Here is a 27,073-nt window from a genome sequence, read left to right as displayed (position 1 = left end):
TGGAGGTGGCAGCATAATGCTGTCGGGATGTTTTTCAGTGGCAGGAACTGGGAGACTAGTCAGGATTGAGGGAAAGATGAATGCAGTAATGTACAGAGAGATCCTTGATGAAAACCTGCTCCACTGTGCTCTGGACATCAGACTGGGGCAAAGGTTCATCTTCCAACAGAACAACAACCCTAAGCATACAGCCAAGATAACAAAGGATTGTCTATGGGACAGCTCTGTGAATGTCCTTGAGTGGGCCAGCCAAAGCCCAGACTTGAACATCTCTGGAGAGATCTGAAAATGACTGTGCATTGATGCTCCCCATCCAACCTGATGGAGTTTGAGAGGTCCTGCAAAAAAGAATGGGGAAAACTGCCCAAAAATACATGTGCCAAGCTTGTAGCATCATACTCAAAAAGACTTGAAGCTGTAATTGGTGCACAAAGCTGCTTCAAAGTATTGAGCAAAGGCTGTGTTTACTTATGTACATGGGATTTGTTTCCTTTTTTATTAAATTTGTAAAGATTTAGGGTCCATTCACACTAGCGCGACTTGTCAGGCGACTTGGTTGCCTGACAAGTCGCGGTCGGTCGCTCGCCATTGAATAGTACAGGACCCGTTCTAATAGGAGCGACACAAGTCGCTCCGACTTAGAAAAAGGGTCCTGTACTACTTTGGGACGACCTGGAGGTGACTTGCATTGACTTCAATTATATGAAGTCCCTGCAAGTCACGCCGATGTGCACCGCGACTTCACAGTTCGCCCCTGCAAGTCACGCCGATGTGCACCGCGACTTCACAGTTCGCCCCAGCAAGTCATGCTGCGCCAGTGTGAATGGACCCTTAAAAACAAACTTCTTTCACATTGTCATTATGGGGTATTGTTTAGAGAATTTTGAGGAAAATAATGAAGGCTGTAACATAACAAAATGTGTAAAAAGTGAAGCGATGTGAATACTTTCCGGATGCACTGTATACATGTACACTTGATTAGACTGTTTTATGGTTGACCTCTATGCTTGCACTGTTAATGCCTGAATTTTACTTTTTTTTTATGACTGTCTTCCATTAATTCTATGCCTATGTATGTGGAATTGGACTCTTTGTTTGATATTTGTTTTCTCGTTTTGTAAGTTTCTTTACATTACAATAAAAATTCAATTAAACAAGAAAATATCTAAAGCAGCCCCCCCCCAAAAAAAAAATAAATAAAAGAAAACAAAGATAAAAATTTAACTTTTCTTATAATCTAAGCTGGTTTCAGTAAGAGTGGATGAGTCGTGGGTAATAAATCACAGCACTATACAAAGAAATAAAAACCTGAATCTGACTGAACAACCACCCTCTATATATAAAGAAAAGCAAAAACACAAACTGACAATAAACACCACTAAAGTTGCAAAATTCCTTACAAAATTTATTTACATATACATATCTTAAATTCAACACATATTTAAAAAGCTTGGCCAAGTAAATGTGCAAATTAAAAATTGTATTTAAAAAATTGAACAACACCCCCTTCTTCATATACATTCATTGAAAAAAAAAAAATGAGACCTGTGGGTGTGTTACAGTGGCAGGGAGGGAAAAACTCCCCATTGGGTTCACCTGACAGTAACGTAATCTCTTTCCACGCTATAATAAATAGTTAGCCTTAGGATTTAATATATACTATTATATATTTGATTTACTGTAAGTGATGTTTGCAGAGTTAATGACATTCAAAATGAATAACAACAAATGTCAGTAAGTACGGCATTGTTAGCAATCAGACATTAATTTGAAATTCAAGCAGGGGGCTGCCAAAAATCAGAAAATTAAAAAGGCATTCCAAAATCACATTTTATTTAATCTGTTGAGCATTTTCCACAAGCGACAAAATCCAGATTTCTGTTGTGATTTTTTTTCTGTCTCTTTCTTTCAGTGCGCTTATGAACTCATCTATATGTTCCTGTTTTCTTTTCTTGTCCGAAACAACTTCTAGACACGTTGTCTTGTTGAAATAGGCCGATGGTTGTCCACTCACCAGGATATCTGAAGCTGGAACAAAATAAATGTGTTTTACCAATGTGCGCCATTGTCTCTAATGGAATATGTTTCCGCTATGAACGCTGAGCAGAGAAGCTGCAATCCCTTCCCTTTGACTAGGAGACTGACCTGTCAGATATTGTCATAAAAGGAAGCACAGCAATACGAGCTTCAAATCTGTTCATTCACAATTAAAAGAAAAACACTGCCTGCTGTCCTTCTGCATTGTTATTCCATTCTGGGCACAGAGCTAAGAATACTGCCTGCTTCCGAGTCATGTACAGTGGCAAAGCAAAAATGCCATAAAGTGACCAAGCTACAGGGAATCCGGAAAGTATTCACAGCGCTTCACTTTTTCCACATTTTTTTTAGGTTACAGCTCTATTCCAAAATTGATTAAATTCATTATTTTCCTCAAAATTCTACAAACAATTGACAACATGAAAGTTTGTTTGAAATCTTTACAAATTTATTAAAAATAAAAAACTAAAAAAAAAAAAAAAAAAAAATACCACATGTACATAAGTATTCACATCCTTTGGCCAATACTTTGTTGAAGCACCTTTGGCACCAATTACAGCGTCAAGTCTTTTTGAGTATGATTCTACAAGCATGGCACACCTATTTTTGGGCAGTTTCTCCCATTCTTCTTTGCAGGACCTCTCAAGCTCCATCAGGTTGGATGGGGAGCGTTGGTGCAGAGCCATTTTCAGATCCCTCTAGAGATTGCTAAATGGGTTCAAGTCTGGGCTCTGGCTGGACCCCTCAATGACATTCAAAGAGTTGTCCTATAGCTACTCCTTTGTTATCTTGGCTGTGTGCTTAGGGTCGTTGTCCTGTTAGAACAGTGGTTCTCAATTCCGGTCCTCAGGACCCACTAACAGGCCAGATTTTAAGTATTACCTTGGGGGATGCAGACTAGAATACTGCAATCACTGAGCAGCAAATGAGATCACCTGTGATGTAATTTAGTTATCTTGCAAACCTGGCCTGTTGGTGGGTCCCGAGGACCGGAATTGAGAACCACTGTGTTAGAAGATGAACCTCAGCCCTAGTCTGAGGTCCAGAGGGCTCTGGAGCCGGTTCTCGTCAAGGATGTCTCTGTACATTGCTGCATTCTTCTTTCCCAAAATCCTGACTAGTATCCCAGTTCCTGCCACTGAAAAATCCCAACAGCATGATGCTGCCACCACCATGCTTCACTGTAGGGATGGTATTTGCCAGGTGATGAGCGGTGCCTGGTTTCCTCCGAACATGATACTTGCCATTTAGGCCAAAAAGTTCAATCTTTGTTTCATCAGACCAGAGAATTTTTTTTCGCATGGTCTAAGAGTCCTTCAGGTGCCTTTTGGCAAACTCCAGGCGGGCTGCCATGTGCCTTTTACTGAGGAGTAGCTTCCGTCTGGCAACTCTACTATACAGGCCTGATTGATGGAGTGCTGCAGAGGTGGTTGTTCTTCTGGAAGGTTATCCTCTCCCCACAGAGAAACTTTGGAGCTCTGTCAGAATGACCATTGGGTTCTTGGTCATCTCCCTGACTAAGGCCATTCTCCCCCGATAGCTCGGTTTGACCAGGCGGCCCACATTAGCAAGAGTCCTGGTGGTTCCAAACTTCTCCCATTTACGGGTAATGGAGGCCACTGTGCTCATTAGGACTTTCAATGCTGCAGAACATTTTCTGTACCCTTTCCCAGATCTGTGCCTCCATACAATCCTGTCTCAAGGGTCTACAGGACTTCATGGCTTGATTTTAGCTCTGAAAAAGCCCTGTTAACTGTGGGACCTTATATAGACAGGTGTGTGCCTTTACAAATCATCTCCAATCAACTGAGTTTACCACAGGGGGACTCCAAGCAAGTTGTAGAAACATCTCAAAGATCAGTGGAATCAGGATGCACCTGAGCACAATTTTGAGTATCTTGGCAAACGCTGTGAATACTTATGTACATGTGACTTATTTTGTTTTTTATTTTTAATAAATTTGCAAAGATTTTGAACAAACTTCTTTCACATTGTCATTATGGGGTTTTGTTTGTAGAATGTTGAGAAAATAACTAATGTAATCAATTTTGGAAAAAGGCTGTAACATAACAAAATATGGAAAAGTGAAGCACTGTGAATACTTTCTGGATTCACTGTATGTTCATTCAAATATTTACATATTCTTAGGAAGCACAACATGGTTTGATGCAGGCACGTGGAGCAATTCGTCCTTAAATTTCACTACAGAAGTGGTCTAGGAATATTTTGCTGTGATCTTTGATGTTGAATGAGTCCACAGTTCCTGTAGCTACTGGGGTCAATGAGGGCTTCTATTAAAACTCTTTTACGGCAAGTTAAGGATTGTTGCACCAATCACCCATAATATTATGACCACCCATAGTGTAGAAGTTTGAATCAATATGTTTATTTAAAAAAACGGAATTTTTGTAAAATCTTACCTGTAAAATTCCTTTCTCTGAGTCCTCCGACAGTCGCCGCCCCCTCTAAGTCATCACTGTTGGGTATTGTCATCTGCTCCGCAGGAGTAGCTAGGCATATAGACTTAGTTAAAAACAAAAGGCATTTGCATGTATACACCCCTGGGGGCTGTCCCATCTGGTCAATACCCCCCTGCAGTGTCCACTCCCAACTCAGTTTGGTAACATAGCAGTAAGAAAACAAGAACCCCGTATAGAGGGGCGGGGGCGGCGACTGTCGGAGGACTCAGAGAAAGGAATTTTACAGGTAAGATTTTACAAAAATTCAGTTTTCTCTTACGTCCTCCGACAGTCGCCACCCCCTCTAAGTCATCACTGTTGGGATGTCCCAAAGCAGTATAGACATGAGGGGTGGGAGACGCAACCGTATAAGAGGCAACGCAGTACCCATAGCAGAGAAAGGAACCTTACATGCACTGTAAGAGAACCCACTGGGCAACAGAAAAAACAATGCTCAACAGGAGCAACCGCCCAGGAAAGCAAATACCAACAGACAGGGACCCATAAAAAAACAAGGGTCCTTCATGGCACTGCCGCACTGAGAACTTTGCGGCCAAAGGAAGCATCAGCCGATGCCAGAACGTCGACTTTGTAGAATTTCGAGAAAGTGTGCACCGACGACCAAGTCGCAGCTTTGCACACCTGGGCCACCGAGGCCCTATGCCAACAAGCCCAGGACGTACTCACAGATCTAGTAGAGTGCGCCTTAACAGGGAAGGGTGGAACCCGTTCCTTCAAAGCATAAGCCTGCTCAATGGTCTGTCTGATCCATTTGGCAATAGTTGCTGCGGACGCAGCCATGCCCTTCCGAGACCCCTCAGGAAGAACAAACAGGGAATCCGTTTTATGAAAGGATTCTGTAGACAGGTAAACCCTGATCGCCCGGACAACATCCAAAGAATAAGAAGAGGTGTATAATGAGAATCAGAGGAGGCTCACATACACTAGCAGCGCTAATATGTGAGCCTCCTCTGATTCTCATTATACACCTCTTCTTATTATTTGATTTTTTATAGCGGCTGCTTTACATTTAGATTTTCTATTTTATTAGCGCTGGGTTGAGTGGGTTTTATTCTTACTCCTATTATCAACATCCAAAGAATGCAAAGCAATCTCCTTCGGATGCTTAGGCTTCGTGCAAAATAAAGGCAGAACAATTTCCTCATTAAGGTGAAATTCAGTGACCACCTTGGGAAGAAAGGACGGAAGTGTTCTCAACACCACCTTATCCTTATGGATTACCAAGTAAGGGGAGCGGCAAGACAACGCCGCCAGCTCCGATACTCTGCGAGCCGAAGTGATCGCCACCAAAAAGGCGACCGTCTTTGACAACAGAGGCAAAGAGATCTCCCTGATATTTTCAAAGGGAGCACGCTGTAACACGGACAGAACCAAGTTCAAGTCCCATGGAGGCAAAGGCTCCTTTCTGGGAGGAACCAAGTGTGGCACACCTTGAATGAAGGTACGGACCAAGGAATTAGACGCCACAGGGCGTTGGAAAAGGATGGCCTGACCCTTTATCGTGACCAGCGCCAAACGCTGATCCACGCCAGACTGGAGGAAAGCCAACACTCTTGACACCGAGTACGAGCGAGGGGAAAACCCCCTGGACTCACACCAGGCGAAATAAGCTTTCCAGGTACGGTAATAGATTTTACCAGAAGAGGATTTCCTAGCCTTGATCAGCGTAGGGATAACCTCAGGGGAGAGACCCTTGTCCCTCAGGACCTGGGTCTCAGCAGCCAGGCCGTTAAAGCCAGCGACTGTAAAGCAGGATGGAAGATTGGATCTTGAGACAGAAGACCTTCCCGCAGGGGCAGACGCCCCGGAGGCGCCACTGCCAGGTGAACAACGTCGGCGTACCAGGACCGGCGAGGCTAGTCCGGCGCGACCAGAATCACCAGGTGCGGCTCCGAGGCTAGCCTGCGGAGGAACCTGGACAGCAACTGAATTGGAGGAAAGGCATACATCAGACGATACTGATGCCAAGGGGCCACCAACGCATCCGAGGCGTCCGCCAACGGATCGCGCGTTCTTGCCACGAACCTTCCCACCTTTTGATTTAGCCGAGATGCAAACAGATCCACGTCCGGGATCCCCACTTCGCACACAGCATTTGGAAGACCTCCGGGTGTAAGGACCATTCCCCCTGGTCCAGGGTCTGGCGACTCAGTCTGCTTGCCAATTCTCTACACCCGGAATGTGAACCGCTGAGATTGCCGGGACGTGAAGCTCGGCCCAAGACAGAATGTCTGTCACCTCCCGGGCCGCCCGAGCACTCCTGGTGCCCCCTTGGTGGTTGATGTAAGCCACCGCGGTAGCATTGTCCGCCCGGACAGGACGACCCTGTAGACGATCCGACCACTGGAGGAGGCAGAGCTTGATCGCTCGCAATTCCAGGACGTTGATCGGAAGGGAGGACTCCTCCTCCGACCAAGTGCCCTGGGCAGACAGGGTGCCCAGGACCCCACCCCAGCCTAACAGGCTGGCATCCATGGTGATCACCATCCAAACCAACGGACGGAAAGACTTGCCCTGCGTCACCGGAGACTGGAGCCACCACCGAAGAGCCAATTTTGTCTGACGACTCAAGGAGACATGCAGATCCAGGGACCGAGCCAGTCCGTCCCATTTCGCCAGGATCTCCGCTTGGAGACCTCGCGTGTGGAACTGAGCAAAAGGTATCGCCTCGAAGGTCGACACCATCAACCCCAGGACCCGCATACAGGTCCTGAGTGATGATGCTGGCACATCCCTGAGGGACCCGATCTCGTCCCGCAATGTTCGGAGCTTGTCCTCCGGCAGGAACACCTTCTGAGTCCAGAATCATCCCCAGGTAGGGAAGACGAACCGAAGGGGACAACGATGATTTCTGAATGTTGATGGTCCATCCGAACTCCCTGAAGCGTTCGGACCGTGATGGACAGATCGCGCACCAGGTCCTGACTGACACTTGATCTTATGAGGAGATCGTCTAGATACCCCAAGACCGCAATGCCCTGAGCCCTCAGTAGGCCCAGAACCGGCGCCAGTACCTTGGTAAAGACCCTGGGAGCCGAAGCAAGACCGAAAGGTAACACCACAAACTGGTAATGGTCTTCCGCGACAGCAAACCGAAGGTACCGCTGATGACCCTCGAAGATGGGGGACATGCAGGTACGCATCCTTGAGGTCTATTGAAGCCAGGAACTCCCCTGGGCTCAGAGAAGCCACCACCGATCGGAGAGACTCCATACGGAATTTCCAAACTCGCACAAAGCGGTTCAGAGCTTTCAGGTCCAGGATAGGACGCACTTTGCCCTCCTTTCTGGGCACAGTGAACAGATTGGAATAAAAGCCCCGAAACCTGTCCTGGTGAGGCACCGGGACGACCACTCCCTGAGCAAGGAGGTCCTGAACCGCACGGTGCAAGTCCTGCAGACGCCCCAGAGGCAAATGAATATTTGAGGGGAAGAATCTGTCCGCTGGCCGGGAAAGAAACTCGATCTTGTATCCCGACCGAACGATTTCCTGAACCCACCTGTCCGAAATCCGGAGCAGCCAAAGTTGGAGGAAACCGCGCAAACGTCCACCCACCCCAGAAACGGGTGAGGGCGTGCCTTCAGGCAGAAGTGGATTGGCCCGTCGAAGCGGTATTGCCTGACTTCTGCTTACCCGCCCAGGGCTTCTTCTGTCCGCCCTGGGACTTAAAGGGCTTGCCCTTGGATTGGTTCCGAAAGGCACGAAAGGAACCCTGACTGGATCTAGGCGCAGAACTCCGCTTGCCCCGGAAGGACTTGTGCTTCGGGTTCTGGGGCAGCATAGTGCTCTTGCCCCCCGTGATGCCTTTTACCAGGGTATCCAACGCCTCGCCAAAAAGGCGAGAGCCAGCATAGGGAAAATCAGCAACCGTTTTCCACGAGGACTGGTCGGCCGACCAGCTCTTCAGCCATATCAGGCGTCGGTTAAGCACCGCGACACTGGAGAGGCGAGCCACCAAGGGGGCCTCATTTAAGGCTGCATCACACAGATACATAATTCCTTGGTGGATTTGATCCACCATTTCCAGCCGGGCAGGCGGAACATCATCAGACACAAGGTTGTTCTTAAGCACCATAGTCCAATCATCAACCGCCTGCGCCACTAACATGGACGCGAAAATGGGTTTGAGCAGAGAGCCCGCCACCGTATAGGAATGGCGGGCCAAAGACTCCAAACACCGGTCCGTTGGATCCCGGAAAACCGGGGAATCCTCCATAGGAACCAAGGTAGCCTTGTTCAACACTGCAACCGTGTGATCCACCTGTGGAGGTACACACCAGCGCGATTCCGTAGCCGGCGTGAAGCAATTTGAACCGACTGGGCACCACGAACGGACGTTTTAACGTGCGCCACACTTCATTAACAGTGTAATGAAACTCAGCGGGACAGGGAAAAACCTGCGCCGACTTGCGGGTCCTGTGCGTCCCAAAAGAGGACGCAACGCCCAGGGGACTGGGCTCATCCTCCAAGTGCAAAGTTTCCTTCACAGAAATAATTAATTCATCCATGGTCGCCCGTTCTTCGGACGACCCCGGAGAGGAGGTATCAACCCCCTCCACCTCCGCCTCAGACCCCTGCAGGTCCAAGGATGAGCGGGACCCTGAAAAGGGCACACTCGCAGCAGCCATATCACCCTCTGAATCAGGGGAGAGGGACAATCTGGGCCTCTTACGAGCAGCACGTTCAGTCATCAGCATTTCCATATTAGACACTAAAGTCGCCACTACAGCGGCCAAATCAGGTCTCAGAGGGGCCACAGGAGAACTGGGCTGGTGGAAATTTGCTATCCGGAGAATCCATGCGCAGGTGAGAAAAAAAGGACAGTGCAAGATTTAGGTGCTGTCCCTTTAAAAGTGCTGCGAGTGCGCAGCCCACCGCTCCAGCTATAAAGATAGAAAAAGACCCCCAAACAGGAAGGAGACAAAACTGAGCCAGAAGCGACAGTACAGAAAAAATATTCCTGCTTCAGAGGAAAGAGGAAGTGCTGTAAAAGTAGGCTGAACCATCTGCTGCATGACCCAGGGAAAATGACTGCCCCATAGGAACGTATGGGAGACTCCACCAAAATGGCCGCCGACATGCGGCCGAACCGAGCGATCGGTCACCTCAAAAATGGCGGCGATTGGCGCCAAATCAGCATGTAGTTGTGCCCATAGAGAAGCTCACATGCCTGCCCAGTGTATAAAACAATGGCGGACTGCTCGGTTTCCCCCCGCCGCGGCTTATACACAGTCTGCACCCCCAAACACACACAGCGCCGCAGCGCATGTACAAGCGATCCCCGCAGGGATCGCAGCAGGGAGTCACACAAGGCACAGACATGGGGAACACACAGCAACCAGGACTGCTACCCCACACAGAGGCCCCACACAGAAGTACTTACCTGTACCCGATGGCGTGGGGAGCCTCACAGAACGGAAAGCCGCTGTCCTCATCTGACAGGGAATGCCGTTTGCCAGGGACATTGCACTGCTGAGTCGCAGATGCGTCCAGTGAGGTAGCCACCTCACAGCTGCATCCCTGCTGCGAACAGAGATGGGTCGTTCATAATGCCAGGGCGAACCATAGCTGAACGCTCAATGGCGGGCTGGGGGTCCATCTGACCCTCTGTGCCCTGGGGAACCAGGGCGGCCAGTCCGAATCCCAGCACCGCATGTCCATCTTCGTCTGAAGAGTCGACTAAAAACTAAAGCTGACAAAATAAACAGCTAGTAAAGAAAGAAAAACTGACATTTTTCAAGAAAATCAAATAAAAAGAAGATAGGCTGAGACCGAAGCCCCAGCACAGGGAAAGCCTAACTACTCCTGATGCTAGGCAAATTAAAACTGAGTTGGGAGTGGACACTACAGGAGGGTATTGACCAGATGGGACAGCCCCCAGGGGTGTATACATGCAAATGCCTTTTGTTTTTAACTAAGTCTATATGCCTAGCTACTCCTGCGGAGCAGATGACAATACCCAACAGTGATGACTTAGAGGGGGCGGCGACTGTCGGAGGACGTAAGAGAAATAATAGTAACTCTTACATTCAGATTGAAAAAAATGCTTGGGTATGTAAAAACACAAAGCAGCATACATATCTCCAACATCTCTTCTGGTCCAGGATGCCCTACACGTTGTGTCACAACACAGGACTTCATCGGGAGAACTGGATTGGTTATGTTAGATGCCATTTATCTGGTGGAGCCCGAAAATTGTGTGGTGACCCATTCTGTTGTGGTTTCCATTAAAAATCATATGGTGGCCATTTTCCTAGACCGGAAGTGATGTCGGAGATCTGTATGCTGCTTTGTGTTTTTGCATAACCAATCGTTTTTTATTGATCTGAATGTAAGTGTTACTATTTTTTTTTATCGATTTTGACTACTACACTATAGGAGGCCATCTTGCATTACCCTAACATATCGATTATGCATGGTGAACGGAGCCTTAAAGGGACCACTACCAAGGAAAATCCAAATACATCTGATAGATCTGCAACCAAGCCAGGATCGGGGAAACATCGCCCTGAGCACTGTAATCAAAAAGCAAATTTGGTTACTCACTAAGGTGAGAGTTCTGGGAGCACAAGAAGGTGAAAGTACACAACTTTGTTTATACTATATATATTCACACGAGAGGCACTTTATTTGGAAGCAAGTGGTTATAATTGTTACATCACAGCTGGAGAATGAACTGTTATACACTTTCATATATACCATGGGTGTCCAACCTTTTGGCTTCTCTGGGCCACATTGAGCGTAGAGAAATTTTCTCGGGCCGCATATAAAATATATACTATAGTTAAAGTATATAAGTAATAAAATGCCGCTGCGCCCTTCCTGTGCCCCCCCCCCCCGCACTAATTTAACACAACTAGAAGATGATCAAATTAAATTGAATCAGTATATAGAGGTTTACTCCTTCTGAGAAATATTAAAGGAACACTCTAACCAACATGACCACTTCAGTGATTTGAAGTGGTCATGGTGGTAGAAGTCAGAAACACTGCACATGCGCGCCTCCCCCCTCCCCTCCGAGGCAGCCTCTGCCTACAATTAGTTGGAGGCCCCTGTGGCCATGCCCCCGACCCGACGTCCTTCCTCACCCGGAAAAAAAAATTGTCACGGGGCAGTGGGCCGCATTGCCTGGGGTTCCGGGCCGCATGTGGCCCCCGGGCCGCAGGTTGGACATGCCTGATATATACAGTAGATGCACTTTTGAAATGGACTGCACTAATGTTATGCACTTTATATGCCATGATATATACAGTATGTTACAAAAGTGAGTACACCCCTCACATTTTTGTAAATATTTTATTATATCTTTTCATGTGACAACACTGAAGAAATGACACTTTGCTACAATGTAAAGTAGTGAGTGTACAGCTTGTATAACGGTGTAAATTTGCTGTCCCCTCAAAATAACTCAACATATAGCCATTAATGTCCAAACCTCTGGCAACAAAAGTGAGTACACCCCTAAGTGAAAATGTCCAAATTGGGCCCAGTTAGCCATTTTCCCTCCCCGGTTTCATGTGATGCGTTAGTGTTAAAAGGTCTTCGGTGTGAATGGGGAGCAGGTTTGTCAAATCTGGTGTTATCGCTCTCCCTCTCTCACACTGGTCACTGGAAGTTCAACATGGCACGTCATGGCAAAGAACCCTCTGAGGATATGAAAAAAAATTGTTGCTCTACATAAAGATGGCCTAGGCAATAAGAAGATTGCCAAGACCCTAAAACTGAGCTGCAGCATGGATGCCAAGACCATACAGCAGTTCAAAAGGACAGGTTCCACTTAGAGCAGGCCTTACCATGGTCGACTAAAGAAGTTGAGTGCACGTGCTGAGCGTAATATCCAGAGGTTTTCTTTGGGAAATAGACGTATGAGTGCTGCCAGCATTGCTGCAGAGGTTGAAGGGGTAGGGGGGTAAGCCTGTCAGTGCTTAGACCATATACGCTGCACACTGCATCAAATTGTTCTGCATGGCTGTCATCCCAGAAGGAAGCCCCTTCTAAAGATGATGCACAAATAAGCACAAAAACAGTTTGCTGAAGACAAGCAGACTAAGGACATGGATTACAGGAACCATGTCCTGTGGTCTGATGAGACCAAGATAAACTTGGTTCAGATTGTGTCAAGCGTGTGTGGCAACAAGGTGAGGAGTACAAAGACAAGTGTGTCTTGCTTACAGTCAAGCATGGTGGTAGGAGTGTCATGGTCTGGGGCTGCATGAGTGCTGCTGGCACTGGGGAGCTACAGTTCATTGAGGGAACCATGAAAGCCAACATGTACTGTGACATACTGAAGCAGAGCATGATCTCCTCCCTTCAAGGACTGGGATGCAGGGCAGTATTCAAACACGATAACTACTCCAAACACACCTCCAAGACGACCACTGCCTTGCTAAAGAAGCTGAGGGTAAAGGTAATGGATTGGCCAACCATGTATCCAGCCCTAAACCCTATTGAGCATCTGTGGGGGCATCCTCAAACAGAAGGCGGAGGAGCGCAAGGTCTCTTACATCCACCAGCTTCTTGATGTCATCATGGAGGAGTGGGTGGAAGAGGCATCCAGTGGCAACCTATGAAGCTCTCGTGAACTCCATGCTCAAGGGGGTTAAGGCAGTGCTGGAAAATAATTGTGGCCACACAAAATTGTGAAACTTTGGGCCCACTTTGGACATTTTCACTTAGGGGTGTACTCACTTTTGTTGCCAGCGGTTTAGACCAGCGTTCCCCAATGGGTGTTCTGCTGAACCCTAGGGTTCCTCGAGAACAAAATTGAGGTTTTGCGGCATTTTGCCACATCAAAGATAGCCGCCGCTGCCTGCCATTTCCGGAAGGTCGGAAACAGCAGAGCAGGGCCAGTACAAGGGGGGGCGGAACCTTCACTTCCCTGTTAGCGGAGATACAAACGTGATAGGGATTTGTAGCGACGTCAGCCACCGGCTGGAGCCGAAATTTCAAAGGACCAAGATGAGAGGAGCAGAGGGTTTGCTTGCCGAAGCTGTGACCTGGAGGAGCCGCCGTGCCAAGGAAGAACCAAGCACTGTTAATCCCAGTAAGCTGAATGCCATCATTACCTCTTTGGATTGGGGGGGGGGGGGGGGGAGACTGAGGCTGAGGGGAGGTTAATTACCAATGGTATTTGTATTATGCAGAATGAGGGGGTTAATGTATTGCTACTGGTCACTGATGCATTAGTGACCGACCAGTGACAGTTAATTAACCTGTTTGAGCTGCATTAGTGCAACCAGCGTCAGTGTTAATTAAACCCTTTTTGCTGCATTAGTGCAACCAGTGCCACTGTTTATTAGTGCACTGATTTTGTGAGTGCATTTTAATTTGTTTTAATAAAATACTATTGCTAATTTAAGCGGTAAAACAATATGTATAATTTCTATTCCTTTTGTGAGTTATTGGTGGTGAAAATATCTTGCTGTGTTTCCCTCACATCATTTGATATACTGGAGGAGTCAAGAGTTGGTGTCTGGATACCTGAAGCAGCCAATTAAGACCCTTTAAAGGGGAAAGCACACTGTGAGCTATATTGCCAAATAGGTTCATGTGTTAAGGTGAGCGTCGATAGTGAATGGTGCTGGTATTTACAGAAGAGTGCTCACAGCAAGAAATGTAGGCTTCTTTTTAGTAGATAGCAATTGAGTTGGTTTGGAACAATTTGGTGATGGAAATCTCACACTCATACACTTATGGACTTTAAATTTTTATATTTAATTATTTTCCTTTTCACATCTCTGAATATTGTACACATTGGATTTATTGTATATATGCATATATAGTGTATTGGTAGAGTAATATTTATTGGTCAAAACATTGGAGTATTTGCACTATTTTTTACACATTTCTTGTAACAGATATTGGTTTCTTGATGATGGAATAATGTTGCACAGTACAATTTAAGATATATTTATGGTTTTATGTGAGGAGTTCAGTGATTTTCAGGAACATTTAATAGATTTGGAGAATGGACACATTTTTATTTGTAGCGGTTTAACACATTTGGTGTTGCACAGAGAATTGTATTTACTAACACTCCTTAATGTGCTGCTTCCTGGGGTGTGTAACGTGTAGCATGTAACATGGCTACCCCAAGAGGCAGTGTGTCTATGTATGGGGGGGTATATCATTTTAACCTAAGCTGGAAAGAAGGAAGTGCTGTATCATACAGAAAAAGATAAGATTTTCCTAAGTTCTATAAGAGCGAGAGGGTAGAACCAGATGAGCATATATTGTTTTAATGGGTTAAGTTCTACTAAATCATTCTACAACCTCTTTAACCACTTTGCCACTGAGTACCGGAGTACTACTGCGGCAAAGTGGCACGATCCCGTCTGACGACGTAGACCTACGTCGCCAGACTCCTCCCCTGTAGGCGGCGCTCGCGAGCCGCCGGAGGCGCGGTCCCGCTGTTTTCATTCACAGCGGGAGTCGGGCCAGGGGAGGAGCAGCGGCGATCGCCGCTGCTCTGCCCCGATCGTCGGGGATCTAGTGTGGAGATCCGCCCGCCTGTGTAAACACGAGGGGTCGGATCTCCTCAGTGACAGGGAGTGACAGATCGGAGTGTTCAGCATAGCTGGACATCCGATCTGTCCCTGTCTCACACAGTCACCTCCCCCCCGCCACATGTCAGTAAGCACCAGGCATACATTAACCCCTCCCTCTCCAATAAAAATAACCCCTTCCCTGCCAGTGTCATTTTTACAGTAACAGTGCATATTTATAGCACTGATTACTGCAGTAATGTCACTGGTACCCCCAAAAGTGTCAAAAATGTCAAAGGGTCCGATCTGTCTGCCGCAATGTCGCAGTCCCGCAAAAAAAAAAAAAAAAATCGCAGATCGCCGCCATTACTCGTTAAAAAAAAAACACCAAAAATGACATAAATCTTTCCCTTTGTTAGTCAACGCAATAACTTTTGCACAAACCAATCAAAATACGCTTATTGCGATTTTTTTTACCAAACATGGGTAGCAGAAAAAAAAATGGCCAAAAATTAAAAAAAAAATTGTTTTTTACATCTTTTTTGGGGGGAATTTCATTTAAAAAATGTTAAAAATATTGTTATTTTTTCAAAATAAACGCTCTTTGTTTATAGCGCAAAAAGTAAAAATCGCACAGGTGATCAAATACCACCAAAAGAAAGCTCTGTTTGTGGGAAAAAAAAGGACGTAAATTTCGTTTGGGTACGGCATCGCACGACCGCGCAATTGTCAGTTAAAGTCGCACAGCGCCGAATCGCAAAAAGTGGCCCAGACGTAAGACAGCAAAATGCTCTAGTGGTAAAGTGGTTAATGTGTTTGCATATGGCTGCACATGCACAATGGGTTGATTTAGAGGCTGTTCATTTAGCAAATTAAATGGAAGCTTTTTTTTTTCTTGCACATGATTGGGTATTGAAACATCACCTAATTCAGTATGTTCAGTGGACGTTCACTTTGGAAAACCGCACATTTTTGAACTGCAAAAGTGATAAAACCCAACATAGTTTCATAGTTAGTAAGGTTGGAAAAAGACACCAGTCAATCCAGATCAATGTGTGCCTGTGTGTGTGTGTGTGCGCGCATGCGCATTTGTGTCTCTACCACTTCCTATATCCTTGTATAATGTGTTCGATAAAATACCAATCTAAGAGTATTTTTAAATTAGTGACACTTCCCTCTGAAACCACCGATTGTGGAAGCGTCTTCCACATCCTTACCACTCTAACAGTAAAGAACCCCTTACACTGTTTAATGTTAAGCCACTTCTCATCCGACTTTATTGAGTGGTCTTGTGTCTTTTTGAGTGACCTGAGACTGAAAAGATTCCTCCTGATGTTGGAATCATCATTAAGATATTTGTATAATAATATCATATCCCCTCTTAAGCATCTTTTCTTCAGGGAGAATAAAGTTAATGTTTCTCCTAGCTGGGATCCTCCAGCCCCCTTATTCGTTTCATTGCCCTTCCCTTGACTCTGTCCAGTTCCAGAGCATCCTTTCTGTGGACTGTGGACAAGAGCTGGATGGCATACTCAAGATGTGGCCAAACTAGAGTTTTATAAAGTGGTATAATTAACATTTTATCTCTTGAGTAAATACCCTTTTTTTTTGCATACTAATATTCTGCTGGCCTTGCTTGCTTCAGCTTGTAATTGCATGCTATTGCTCAGTCTGTCATCAATTAGGACCCCCAGGGTCTTTTTCCATCCTTGATTCTAGCATGTAGCTTGCATTCATATTTTAGCCCCCAAGTGCATTACTTTACATTTCCCAACATTGAACCTCATTTGCCATGTGTTTGCCCACCCTTCAATTTTATAGAGGTCTTCCTGTAAACGTGTTTTCTTCTGTTGTGAAAGGATTGCCCTGCTTAGCTTTGTATCATCAGCAAATGCTGAGATTGAACAATTTATCCCAACCTCTATATAATCTATGAACAAGTTTAACAGGATTGGTCCCAGACCATTAAGAAGATACACTATTTATCATTACCCTCTGGACACACCCCTGTATCCATTTACATATACACCAACAGACCTCAATTTGTGGGCTAAGCATTTATAGGGTACCGTGTCAAATGCTTTTTACTTTGTTTTTTTTTCTTTTCATATTTCACATGCGGAACAACAATTAATTCCACCAACTTACCAATGCATTCTGCTAACCGAGAACCTCCGATATACTGAGTTGTCCAAGTGTAGGCAGTTTTTTTCCACATTCCTCATATAGCCTGCTCCTTCTCAAAAAAGCGAAGTCATAACCCTTGAGTAAAGTTTTAAAAACTCATACATTAGTACAGTGTAAACGGCAATGTTATGTAATTACTCATAGTACCTACAATTTCTTTTTCAGGAGTCATTTATCTAGGACTAATGAATGGTTATTTCGGATTGCCTGCAATGGTTTGCCACATTGGGTCTGTAAAATCTCTTAACCTGGCCATAGATGATTTTTTTTTTAATTACCCAGCTAGCTAAGCAAAAAAAAAAAAAAAAGGATTTCCCCATCCACACATTTGAAGGAACCCTCCCTGCTGCACCACTGTATTCTGACAGCAGGGACTCTGCCACTGTCAGAATACATTGATCAGTGCCGCAGCCGATTAGCTGTATGTGCTGACTGATTAAAATAGTTCCAACATTTCCGTTTGAGAGAAGATCCATAATTTGACTTCTCTCTAGCGGGAATGGCCACATTTCTGCTGAACTAATAGAATACCGACCCCTCTATGGCCAGCTTAAGTGTTGCTCTAGATTTTATCTTTGTAAATTACACAAAGACAAAACTTCTCCACTATTTTGGGGTTTATACACTAAATATTAAAAGAAAAAAGATGTTTTTAATGTGTCAAAAATGTATTAGCGAATATTATTGGAGCTCTAGGGAAAAAAAAAAGCCTAACAAACAGTTGAAACACATATATGGAAGCTGGTTTACCTGTCAAATTATTTTTATTTCTCTCTATCTGATCCTGAGATTTATATAGCCCCACCGCACATCACAGCTACAGAAAGTTTGTTAGCTAAATTAAAAATGTAAAGATGGCTCTGACATGCATAAATAAAATGAGAAAAACAGCACCTTACAATAAACAAAATAATAGTGGATGATGCTTACATACAGTATCTCACAAAAGAGTACACCCCTAACATTTTTGTAAATATTTTATCATATCTTTTCATGTGACAACACTGAAGAAATGACGCTTTGCTACAATGTAAAGTAGTGAGTGCACAGCTTGTATAACAGTGTAAATTTGCTGTCCCCTCAAAATAACAACACACAGCCATTGATGTCGAAACCGTTGGCAACAAAAGTGAGTAAATTCCTAAGTGAACATGTCCAAATTGGGACCAAAGTGTCAATATTTTGTTTGGCCACCATTATTTTCCAGCACTGCCTTCACCCTCTTGGGCATAGAGTTCAACAAAGCATCACAGGTCACTACTGGAGTCCTCTTCCACTCCTCCATGACGATATCACTGAAGCTGGTGGATGTTAGAGACCTTGCGCTCCTCCGCCTTCTGTTTGAGGATGCCACACAGATGCTCAATAGGGTTTAGGTCTGGAGACATGCTTGGCCATTCTATCACCTTTACCCTCAGCTTCTTTAGCAAAGCAGGGATTGTCTTGGAGGTGTTTTTGGGGTTGTTATGTTGGAATACTGCCCTGCGGCCCAGTCTCTGAAGGGAGGGGATCATGCTCTGCTTTAGTATGTCACTGTACATGTTGGCATTCATGGTTCCTGCAATGAACTGTAGCTCCCCAGTTCTGGCAGCACTCATGCAGCCCCAGATAATGACACTTACACCACCATGCTTGACTGTAGGCAAGACACACTTGTCTTTGTACTCCTCACCTGGTTGCCACCACACACACTTGACACCATCTGAACCAAATACATTTATTATGGTCTCATCAGACCACAGGACATGGTTCCAGTTATCCATATCCTTACTCTGCTTGCCTTCAGCAAACTCTTTGCGGGCTTTTTTGTGCATTATCTTTAGAAGAGGCTTCCTTCTGAGACGACAGCAATGCTGACCAATTTGATGCAGTGTGCGGCGTATGGTCTGAGCACTGACAGGCTGACACCCCCACCCCCTTAACCTCTTCAGCAATGTTGGCAGCACTCATAAGTCTAATTCCCAAAGACACTCTCTGGATATGACCCTGAGCACATGCATTAAACTTCGTTGATCGACCATGGTGAGGCCTGTTCTGCGTGGAACCTGTCCTGTAAAACCGTTGTATGGTCTTGGCCGCCGTGCTGCAGCTCAGTTTCAGGGTCATTACAATCTTCTTATAGCCTAGGCTATCTTTATGTAGAGAAACAATTCATTTTTTTTGGATCCTCAGAGAGTTCTTTGCCATGAGGTGCCATGTTGAACTTCCTATGCCCAGTATGAGAGAGTTAGAACGATAACATCAAATATAACACACCTGCTCCCCATTCACACCTGAGGCCTTGTAACTCTAACAAGTCACATGACACCGGGGAGGAAAAATGGCTAATTGGGCCCAATTTAGACATTTTCACTTAGTACTCACTTTTGTTGCAAGGGGTTTAGACATTCATGGTTGTGTGTTGAGTTATTTTGAGGGGACAGCAAATTTACACTGTTATAGATGGCTTATCCTGTTATTTTAATCTCAAAACTATCAGCAACACACCATCTAAAATACAGATAGCCACTAGAAGACGAACCTGCATAGGAAATACTGTATCTGTGTTGTAAATACAATCCTGAAAATTGTAACAGAATGACAACAAAATATGTGAACTAAAAGACAGAAAATGATGTCTTGTATAAGAAATATTCAAAAACAGAATTTTTACCTGTAAAATTCCTTTCTCTGAGTCCTCCGACAGTCGCCGCCACTTCATATTCATCACTAATGGGGGTTATTGACCTTTTCTCCGCAGGAGTAGCTAGGCAACAAAACAGTGAATATCAAAGCTTTTAGCATATCCCACCCCTAGGGGGTGGTCCCCTCAGTCAATACCTCCCTGCTTCCTGCATTCCCAACTCAGTTTCAGTAGCATAGCAGTAGAGTACATAAACAAACCCCAAAAGAGGGGCGGGGGCGGCGACTGTCGGAGAACTCAGAGGAAGGAATTTTACAGGTAAGATCTTACAAAATTTCCGTTTTCTCTTACGTCCTCCGACAGTCACCGCCACTTCATATTCATCACTAATGGGGACGTCCCATAGCAGTGTAGACATTAGGGGTGGGAAAAAAAGCAGCCGCGCCTAAAGCAACGCAGTACCCACATCAGAGAAAGGAACCTTATCAAGGTAAGAGAACCAACTGGGCAACAGGAAAAAAAAACGTGCTCAACAGGAGCAACGACCCAGGAAAACAAGTAACCTAGGGATAAAGACATCCCAACAGCCAAGGACCCAAAAACAAGGGGCCCTAAGGCACTGCCGCACTAAGAACTTTGCGGCCAAAGGAAGCATCCGCCGATGCCTGAACATCCACCTTGTAGAATTTTGAGAAGGTGTGAACGGACGACCAAGTCGCCGCCTTACACACCTGGGCCACAGAGGCCTGATGACGATAGGCCCAAGACGTACTCAGAGACCTGGTAGAGTGCGCCTTCACAGGGAAAGGAGGAACCTTCCCCTTCAAAGCATAGGCTTGCACAATGGTCTGTCTGATCCATTTGGCGATGGTCGCAGCTGACGCTGCCATGCCCTTCCAAGGACCCTCTGGAAGGACAAATAGAGAATCCGACTTGCGAAAGGATTTCGTCGATGACTGGTAAACCCTGATCGCCCGAACAACATCCAAGGAATGCAACGCCACCTCCTTTGGATGCTTAGGCTTCGCGCAAAGCGAAGGCAAGACAATGTCCTCATTGAGGTGAAATTTCGAGATCCTCTTCGGAAGAAAAGAAGGGTTAGGTCGTAAGACCACCTTATCCAGGTGAATCACCAAGTAGGGAGAGCTGCAGGACAAGGCCGCCAGCTCCGATACCCTGCGAGCCGAAGTGATTGCCACCAAAAAAGCAACCTTCTTAGACAAGAGAGACAACGAGATCTCCCTGATCTTCTCAAAGGGAGCATGTTGCAATACAGACAGAACAAGTCCCATGGAGGTAAAGGATTCCTCCGAGGAGGAGCCAAGTGACGCACCCCTTGAACAAAGGTGCTAACCAAAGAATTAGACGCCACAGGGCGTTGAAAAAGAACGGCCAGCGCAGAAATCTGACCCTTAATCGTGGCCAACGCCAAACGCTGGTCCACTCCAGTTTGGAGGAAAGCCAACACTCTCGATACCGAGTACGAGCGAGGGGAATACCCCCTGGACTCACACCAGGCAAAATACGCCTTCCAAGTACGGTAGTAAATCTTCCCCGAAGAGGCTTTTCTAGCCTTGATCAAAGTGGGAATGACCGCAGGGGAGAGACCCCTATCCTTCAGGACCTGGCTTTCAACAGCCAGGCCGTTAAAGCCAGCGACTAAAGCAGGATGGAAGATCGGTCCTTGAGACAGGAGATCTTCTCGAAGAGGCAGACGCCACAGAGCGTCGACCGCCAGATTCACGAGGTCTGCGTACCAAGACAGGCGAGGCCAGTCCGGTGCCACCAGAATCACCGTGCGCGGTTCCAAGGCCAACCTGCGAAGGAACCTGGACAGCAGCTGAATCGGTGGGAAGGCATACATCAGACGATACTGACTCCAGGACGTCACTAACGCGTCTGAGGCGTCTGCCCGAGGATCGCGCGTCCTTGCTACGAACCTTTCCACCTTGTTGTTTAGACGAGACATGAACAGGTCCACATCTGGGGACCCCCACTTCGCGCACAGCATCTGAAAGACATCCGGGTGAAGGGACCATTCTCCCTGGTCCAGGGTCTGGCGACTCAGATAATCCGCCTGCCAGTTCTCCACTCCCGGAATGTGAACTGCCGTTATCGCCGGGACGTGCGTCTCGGCCCAAGACAGAATGTCGGCTACTTTCCGAGCCGCTCGGGCACTCCTGGTGCCCCCTTGGTGGTTGATGTAGGCCACCGCTGTGGCATTGTCCGTCTGCACCCGAACCGGACAGCCTTGAAGCCTGTCCGTCCAACGCAGAAGGCAGAGATGTATTGCTCGCAATTCCAGAATGTTGATCGGAAGAGAGGATTCCTCCCCCGACCAAGTTCCCTGGGCGGACAGAACGCCCAGGACACCACCCCAGCCCGACAGGCTGGCATCCGTGGTGATCACCGTCCACGACAAAGGACGAAAAGACCTGCCCCCCGACACCGCCGGGGACTGGAGCCACCACAAAAGACCCCTTCGGGTGAGGCGGCTCAACGAAATCCGCAGATCCAGAGATTGCGGACGCCCGTCCCACTTGGCCAGGACCTCCGCCTGAAGATCCCGTGTGTGAAACTGGGCGAAGGGAATCGCCTCGAAAGCCGAGACCATCAATCCCAGACACCTCATACACGTCCGGAGTGACGAGCACCGATTGTCCCTGAGGGACCTGACCTCGTCCTGAAGTGTCCGGAGCTTGTCTTCCAGCAGGAAGACCTTCGCTTGAACAGAGTCCAGTATCATCCCCAGGTAGGGAAGACGAACGGACGGACACAACGTTGACTTTGGGAAATTAAACGTCCAACCGAACTCCTGCAGAGTCTGCATCGTGATGAACAGGTCGTTCACCAGGCCCTGACTGGTCGCAGACCGAATCAAGATATCGTCCAGATACCTCAAGACAGAGATGCCCTGGGCTCTCAGTAAAGCCAGGACCGGCGCAAGCACCTTGGTGAAAACCCGCGGAGCCGAAGCAAGACCGAAGGGTAACGCCACAAATTAGTAGTGATCCTCCGCAATGGCGAATCGAAGGTACCTCTGGTGACCCTCGAAAATTGGAATGTGAAGATACGCATCCTTCAAATCGATGGAGGCCATGAATTCCCCCGGAACCAGGGCAGCCACCACCGAGCGCAGGGATTCCATGCAAAATTTTCGAACCCGCACAAAGTGGTTCAGAGCTTTCAAGTCCAGAATCGGACGTACCTTGCCCTCCTTTCTGGGCACAGTGAACAGATTGGAATAGAACCCCCGAAATCTGTCCCGAAGAGGCACCGGAACCACCACTCCCTGGGCCCGCACCGCCAGGTGCAGATCCCGCAAGCGCTCCGGAGTCAGCTGAAGGTTTGAGGGGAAAAATCTGCCCGCCGGCCGAGAGAGAAACTCGATCTTGTAACCAGATCGAACGATTTCTTGAACCCACCTGTCCCGAATGCGGTCCAGCCAGGGTTGAAGAAAACCGAGCAAACGTCCCCCCGCCCCAGAACTGGGTGAGGGCGTCCCTTCAGGCCGTATTGTTATGGGCAGCGGACCCGGACTGGCCGGACATCTGCTTACCCGTCCACGGCTTCTTCTGGGAACCTTGGCCCTTGAAGGGCTTGCCCTTATAGTGCGACCGAAAGGCACGAAAGGACCCCTAAGAGGGTCTAAACGAGGTATTCTTCTTACCACAAACAAACTTATTCTTGTGAGTTTGGGGCAAGAGAGTGCTCTTACCCCCAGAAATACCCTTTATCAGAGTATCCAAAGATTCGCCAAAAAGGCGAGATCCCGCGTAGGGCAAGTTAGCTAAAGTCTTGCGAGAAGATTGGTCAACAGACCAACATTTCAGCCATATCAGGCGACGGTTCAATACCGCCACACTTGAAAGACGCGCAGCCAAAGGGACCAAATCCAAGTCCGCATCACACAAATACATGACACCCTGATGAATCTGATCCACCATAGCCAAAGTTGTCGGCGGGGCAGAGTCAGCCACCAGGGTGCGCCTGAGCACCTGCGTCCAATCCGCAATAGCCTGGGCTGCCATAATGGAAGCAAAAATAGGCTTCAGCATAGAGCCAGCAACCGTATAAGAATGACGGGCCAGAGACTCCAATCTCCTGTCCGTCGGGTCCCTTTCACACAGACTGACCGTTCAGATCCGCCTGTCCGTTTTTGTGGCAGATTTGAACGGTCCCCCCCATGTATTCCTATGGGGCATCGGATGTCAGCGGAGACATGTCCGCTGACATCCGATCCGTCAAATCTGGATGGATGGAAACCCTATTTTGCATCCGTCCAGAGGATCGGATGAGAACGGACAGACGGTCCGTTCCCATCCGATTCCCCTATAGGGATGTATGGGAAACTGACAGCTGTGTCTCCACGCACAGCACGGAGACACAGCTGTCACCCGCCTGCTCAGCAGGGGATCGGCGGCTCGATCCCCCGCTGAGATAAACGCACGGACGGACTGTTTGAAAGGGGCCTAAAGAAGAATGTATATTAACACATAGTATACATAATAAACACATATTGCTGATTATCCTGAAGCAGAAATTAGTTGCATAATACACACATATTGTAGAGAATACAATATGAGTGTTAGCAAACGTCTGATTTTCACAAGAATCTTTACAGATTTGATCAGTGTTTGCATTATATAGGTAGCAATAGATGGGTGAACTTGTTGCTCATTTTAAAAGGACCAGTCTGCCACATTTTGTGTGATACTTATCTAACACTGTCAGTAAAACATCCTGGGTTTTCATTATTCTTCATAGGGGTGTAAAGAGCTAGATACACAAACAATTTTCTCTGTACAATAATAAGAACCTGTGACTGCTTGGGAGAGCTGGTTTCTGACCACTAAAGTCATGAAATTGTCTCATAGGAAGTGAAGCTCTAAAATTGGAGCAGTATTTGTCTTTTTGTCAACAGACCAACATTTCAGCCATATCAGGCGACGGTTCAATACCGCCACACTTGAAAGACGCGCAGCCAAAAGGGACCAAATCCAAGTCCGCATCACACAAATACATGACACCCTGATGAATCTGATCCACCATAGCCAAAGTTGTCGGCGGGGCAGAGTCAGCCACCAGGGTGCGCCTGAGCACCTGCGTCCAATCCGCAATAGCCTGGGCTGCCATAATGGAAGCAAAAATAGGCTTCAGCATAGAGCCAGCAACCGTATAAGAATGACGGGCCAGAGACTCCAATCTCCTGTCCGTCGGGTCCCGGAACACCGGAGTATCCTCAGCAGGGATCGCAGTGGATTTATTTAAATTCGCCACTGCATGATCCATCTGAGGCGGCACACACCAGCGCTCATCAGTGGCGGGTGTAAATGGATAACGAAGCTTGAACCTACTCGGCACAGCAAAAGGCTTCTTTAAATTGCGCCATTGCTCATCAACCGCGCGCTGAAATTCCGTAGAGCAAGGAAAAACCTGCGATGTTTTGCGTTTCCTTTGCGTCCCATAAGAGGACATCAAAACAGGAGGACATGGTTCATCCTGCAAATGCAGCGTTTGCTTGATAGAAGCAACCAACTCATCCATGAGTGCAAGCTCTTCAGACGAGCCAGGGGGAGAATTATCAACCCCTTCCACCTCAGCCTCCCCCTCAGACCCCACAAGGTCTAGAGATGAGTGAGACCCTGAGAAGGGCACTCCAGCCATAGCAGCCCCATCGCCCTCTGAATCAGAGGAAATAGACACTCTGGGCCGTTTTGTGGATCGATCACCCACCAGCATCTGCACCTGAGCAGCCAAATTTGCCACAATAGCAGCCAGATCCGCCCCCTCGGGGGAAGCAGCAGCCCCTTGGCCCCCCACCAAGGCGGGAGGAAACTTGAAATCCTGAGAATCCATGCCCCAGTAGTATTAGGAAAAAAGGAGTACTGCCCCTTTAAGATCGCGGCGAGCGTAGCCCACCGCACCCACTGAATACACCGACCCCCACAGGGATAAGAACACTGGGCAAGGAATACAGGAAAATGGAAAGGTAAAAACCTGGAGAGATCACACAGGCTGCTGCCACCGATCGCTGTCCCAGAGCAAAAGGAAGTGATGCAATGACTGACCGCCCCTGTAAAGCCTATGTAAGGCTACACAAACATGGCCGCTCGACTGAGGACTTGATAGGCAAATAGAAAATGGCGCCGACATGTGGCCTGATCGATCGCCGCCAAAATGGCGGCGGTTGGCGCCAAAACGCTGCGCCTTACCACACAGGACCGGCCACCACATTTCTGCCGCAAAAAAATGGCGGGTCGCCGCAGCGATCGCCGCACAGCATGTCCAAACTCAGACTGCTTCATGTATGCACTCAGCAGAGCAGGAGAGCCCCCCCCCCCCTCGCAGCCCACACACAGGCAGTAATTCCACACAGGAACTGACAGGGAGCTCAGCAGCCACACAGACATGCAGGGTCCCACAGTCCCAGACTGACACCCAATAGACAGGTCCCCACATAGAGATACACTTACCAGTCCGGATGGCGTGGGGAGCCTGCTCCAGCGACCAAACCGCTGTACTGAGGACAGGGAGTGTCGCAGCCGTGACGCAGTGGAACTGCGGTGCGAAACCGCAATGGCGTCCAGTGAGGTAGCCACCTCACAGATAGCATCCCTGCAGCGAACAGGGATGGGTCGTTCAATGTGCCAGGGAAACCTGTGCTGAACGCTCAATGGCAGGCTGGGAAGCCCCTGGCCCTGAGCCCTGGGATCCAGGGTGGCCAGTCCAAGACCCAGCTCCGCACGATCATCGTCATCAGAAGAAGCTAACTAATGCTGAAAATAAACAGCTAAGTAAAAGAAAGAGAAAAAAACTCCAAATAAAATCAAAAAGAGAAAAGAAGCTGAGACTGAGAGCCCCAGCACAGGAACAGCCAGCCTACTCCTAAGCTAGGCATTAGAAACTGAGTTGGGAATGCAGGAAGCAGGGAGGTATTGACTGAGGGGACCACCCCCTAGGGGTGGGATATGCTAAAAGCTTTGATATTAACTATTTTGTTGCCTAGCTACTCCTGCGGAGCAAAGGTCAATAACCCCCATTAGTGATGAATATGAAGTGGCGGCAACTGTCGGAGGACGTAAGAGAAATAACCATTTTTGACAGCACTAAAGATAATATTAATAAAGTAAAATACCTGATTACACATTGGTTTGCAGTAATAGTTGTCAAAATAAACACACACCAATCCTCCATTGTTTGGTACCCGAGGTACTGAGCAGTTGGTTAATTTCACAATCTGTTTAAAATCTATAAACATC

The 27,073-nt window shown here is 47.2% G+C and overlaps 1 long non-coding RNA gene across 1 annotated transcript; it reads right to left on the bottom strand.

Moving 5' to 3' along the window:
• Positions 1–1,816: 1,816 nt before the first annotated feature.
• Positions 1,817–27,073, bottom strand: LOC309544032. The gene is made up of 3 exons (XR_014224823.1): positions 26,950–27,073; positions 17,150–17,263; positions 1,817–2,028 (listed from the first exon to the last, which is right to left on the bottom strand). It is a non-coding gene; the product is annotated as an uncharacterized lncRNA (long non-coding RNA).

The sequence above is a fragment of the Pelophylax lessonae genome, assembly GCF_965119305.1.
Source record: "Pelophylax lessonae genome assembly, contig: HAP1_SCAFFOLD_680, whole genome shotgun sequence".
Lineage (NCBI taxonomy): Eukaryota > Metazoa > Chordata > Amphibia > Anura > Ranidae > Pelophylax > Pelophylax lessonae.
This window is presented reverse-complemented; position numbering and strand designations above follow the sequence as displayed.